The following is a 4,322-nucleotide window of genomic DNA, read 5'->3' on the forward strand; positions in this document are numbered from 1 at the left end:
TTCTGAGTAGGTGCTTTAGACCACTGAGCCATCTCACCAGCCCACACACACACTTTAAAAAATTAAAAAATAAATAAATAAATCTTGAAACAAAATCTTTCTAACTCACCAACTTGCCTAGGATAAGCCCAAACTTCATCCTTTTGCTTTAGCCTTTCAGAGTGCTGGAATTACAGGTACGCATCACCACTCCAGACTTAAATCCCAATTTTCATTTTACTTTTGACTCATGTAGTTTTCTGCTTGTCTGGTTTATTTTTCTCTTCTTGATTCTTTTATTGTTTTCCAAGCCACACACAAATCCTAGCTGAAGCTTCTTGCCATTGATTCTGAGCTCTTTCTTTCTTTTTCTTTTTTCTTTTTTGAGCTCTTTTAACATAGGTACTATGTCTTTTACCTCTTTCCCTGTGTCTGTCACAGTCTTTATACCTGATAAATACTCAGTGTAAAAGAAAATTAATGAGTAGTGGCAATTTAGTTGAATCAGTGATTGTTGGGGGCTGGGGAGATTGCTCAATGGAATAAGTGCTTGCCTGGCAAGCTCAAGGGCCTGAGTTCAATTCCCTGTTCCGCCAAAAAAAAAAAAAAAAAAAAAAAAAAAAGTGATTGTTACTCCAGGAAATTACATTCTGTAGTAGTTAAAGAGTATGGGCTTTGGGATCAGACAGTTCTGAGTTTGAATCCCTGCTTCAACTCCAGTATATTAGCTCTATAGCACTGAAAAGTGCATCATGTCCTTTAATCCATTTTATTTGTAAGATGATAATAGTGGATGGGGCTGGTGAGATGGCTCAGTGGTCTAAAGCACCTACTTAGAAAAAGCTTAGCAAAGCACAGAGACCGCGGTTCAATCCCCCAGCACCACATGCCAGCCAGCCCCGCCCCCTGGTGGGCTGAACTGGCCACACACACACACACACACACAAATAAATAAAATTAAAAAAAAAAAAAAAGATGATAATAGTGGAGCCAGGTACCTTGTAAGCTGCACCTTGATGGCCACTGTAGCTACCCTTGCTACACTCTGGCAGGGTCTCCTGGGGTCCCCAGATGCTGACACTAGATCATAGTGTAAAGTTTGATATATCCAGTTGTATAGCCTAGGCTATACTTGCACACACTGCCTGCAGGGGATCATCAGAAAGAGAACTTTAGTTGCCACCATTTTCATTTCATTGTGGAAAGGCAGTCTGCCTCACACCAGACGATGACTGTCATCGTCGTCGTCGCGTCCTCCTCTTCCTCCTCCTCTTCCTCCTCCTCCTCTTCCTCTTCCTCTTTTGCTTTACAAAATTTATTTAACTGAAATGGACTTAAGTTTGTTTCTAAAGTAACTTCCAGTGTTTTATAAATATTTGAATTTTTGGGTATACACCTGCGCAATACCTCAGCAATATCTTTCAGTAAGAAAATACTGAAGAGTAAAGACTAGACACAATTACTAGGTACAGTAAAAATCTGCTGCAAATATTTCTGAGGTAAGAAGGCACCACATACCCTTTCAATTAAAACCACCCTTACAACACAGGATGATTTTATTTTTACATAGGATTTAGGACACTTAAGCTGCCAGTTAGGTACTGAATGGTGGCAGAGCAACATCCCCAGTTTATGCCATGAATTCACAGGGAATATGTTCCAGCAACTCAGGTTCCTTTCCATTGGTCCTCACAAAGTGTGCTTCTCTGGGAGGGTCAGGCTGGTGCTTCAGTTGAACCCAGGTGCCTTTCTCTTTGGCTTCCTTCTTTTTCTGATCATTTTCCTTGACACATTTCAGGAAGCTATCATGACTTTTTGAGTGTTTAATATGCTCAATACGCACATTAATCATCCTTTTGGCAAATATCTTGCCCTTAACCTGCTTGTTTACAACAATACCAACAGCATGCTGGGTAACATTGTAGATTCTTCCCATTTTGCCATGGTAACATTTGTGAGGCCTTCCTTTTTGCACAGTCCCCATTCCCTTGATGTCTACAATATCACCCTTTTTGTAGGTTCACATGTATGTGGCCAAAGGAACAACCCTATGTTTTCTAAAAGGCCTGGAAAACATATACGGGGTTCCCTTCCTCTTGCCCTTTGTGTTAGTCATTTTGGCAAATTACTGGAAGGTGATGGTTCCCACACCAGACTTATTAGAGAGTAATTCCTGAAGTACAGAAAGTGATTCTGAGCAGCCAGAAAACTGCAAAAAATGTCTACAATATCTTCTTTGACTTCAGTCACCGTCACATCAGTCACTTCTATTGCCATGCTAGCATTTTCACTGTTGCATATTATTTATATTATTCTGTATTGTCTGTCTTCTCATGCTAGTTTTTAAGTGCTAGGAGAGCAAGGACTTTGTTTTGCTTATAACTGGCCTAGAACAATCCCTAGGATGTAGAAGAAGCTTCTGTTCATTTGTTGATTGAATAAGTGAATGAATAGCTATAAAACACTTTGTACAATGTCTGACACATAGGAAATGCATATTTGGCACTTAACTATTTCTTAGCAGTTTTCTGTCTTGTCTTTTTTTTTTAATTTGGCAGTTGTGATCGGGCTAGAAATCAAACTCAGGACCTTGCATATTAGCCACGTGTTCTTCCACAGAGCTACATGTCCAGCCATAAAAAACTTTTGCTTGTATTCTTGTGATTAATCTCCATGGGAGTCTTCCAAAGAAAACGGATTAGCAGTAAGGTCTTGTGCCTATGAGAGATGAAGGGACTTGAGCAAGATCACAGAATGGTCTTAATATCAAGTATGCACCAGTTGAAGTTATGTTCTCAGTATATTAAACCTCATCCCAGGAGCCGGGGAGATAGCTCAGTGGAATAAGCGCTTTCCTGGCAAGTGCAAGGGCCTGAGTTCAATCCCCGGTTCCACAAAAAGAAAAAATTGTTTAAACCTCATCCTGGCTGAGTATGGTGGCTCACTCATGCCTGTAATCCCAGCACTCCACAGAGGCTGAAGTAGTAGGACTGCTGCAAGTTCGAGGCCAGCCTGTGCTACATAGTGAAGTCAAAGCCAGCCTGAACTAGATAGCAAGACCCTTTCTAAAAAAAAAAAAAAAAAAAAAAACCCTTGTGCCATATTCTTTGTGATTTATTTTTAAAATTTTTTTTTTAATTTTAGGGAAGGGTCTACAGGGTATTCAGGGTCTCATTACTAGATCTCGCTTCTAGGACTCATAGTGATTCTCCTGCTTACAGCCTCCCAAGTGCTGGGATTATAGATGCACCAGTCTCAATAGCTGTCTCAGTGCGCCTAGAGGCGGGGCTGGCACGGCAGGCCTGGGGATCAAAACCCCAGCCCCTGTGAAATTATGTTGGTTTTTTTTTTTGAGGAGGGGCTTTATTATTTCACAAACCTGTTTTATAGACATAACTGTAGTCTGTAATGAGCTTACATTAATTTGTTGAAATTCACATTTATTTATTTATTGAACACCAAACATACTTTATTAGCACAAAAAAGCAGCCATGACAAGGCACAGCAAGCAGAAACAAAGGTTAGCAGTCAAAGGGTTAGTGTTGCATACAAATATAGCTTCTCTCTTTTGCAGCCTTGGCAACAGTGGTAGGGATATAAAATGACCTTCTGTAGCAACTGGTAAGGAAACTAAGGACACTCGCCAGCGGCATGGCGCACGTTGACCAAAGGGACACAGACGGGATTAGGCTACTGTAGTGCAAATGTCTAGGACAGAACTGGAAACTCAGTTCTGCACTAAGCAAACACTAGAACTTGGTAATACTTCCCAAAGTGCTCACTGAAGTAGTGTTACATACTATTCTAAGTGACAAAAAGGTGCTGAGTAAAGTTATTTACAGATACAATAAGTGTACAGTACCTTTCAAATCTGTAATTTAGGGTTCAGGTTTTTCCATGAAGAATTAACTGCACTGAAGTTCTATAAATTATACTTAGACAATTCAGCTATAAGGATTTACAACAGAGATAAATACTGCCATCCAAATTATTAATTATAGTTTAACAATAATCTCAACATCAACCACTGTAGTTACTACTTTCTGACTTGTTGGGGCAATTTCTAGTCTCATTTTCTTCATGGCTTATAAACTCATTTTGGGCACAGGAAATGATCCAACTTTAATGAAACAATGTTTAGACTGCACATGTCAACATTAAAAAAAAAAACCCCACACACAGTACAATTGCAGCAGCTATCCAAATGCCTGTTTTAAGTCAAAGCACTCGTTGAAAAAATTAATGCATAGGGCCTTTAAATAAAATTCTACTAAGTTGTGTAAGTCTGAAATTTTAAAAATGACTATTTAGAAAACCTGGTTTATTTAACAGACTTTTTTTTT

At 39.4% G+C, this 4,322-nt stretch overlaps 1 protein-coding gene and 1 pseudogene across 1 annotated transcript in view; one reads left to right on the forward strand and one right to left on the reverse strand.

Annotated features, from left to right (window-relative positions):
• LOC101568106 overlaps positions 1-4,322 on the reverse strand; it is a 22,164-nt pseudogene that overhangs the window by 15,301 nt on the left and 2,541 nt on the right.
• Positions 1-4,322, forward strand: part of Wdtc1 (WD and tetratricopeptide repeats 1) — a 75,225-nt gene that overhangs the window by 15,262 nt on the left and 55,641 nt on the right. The window lies entirely within an intron of this gene.

The sequence above is a fragment of the Octodon degus genome, unplaced genomic scaffold (assembly GCF_000260255.1).
Source record: "Octodon degus isolate 3935 unplaced genomic scaffold, OctDeg1.0 scaffold00163, whole genome shotgun sequence".
Taxonomy (NCBI): Eukaryota; Metazoa; Chordata; class Mammalia; order Rodentia; family Octodontidae; genus Octodon; species Octodon degus.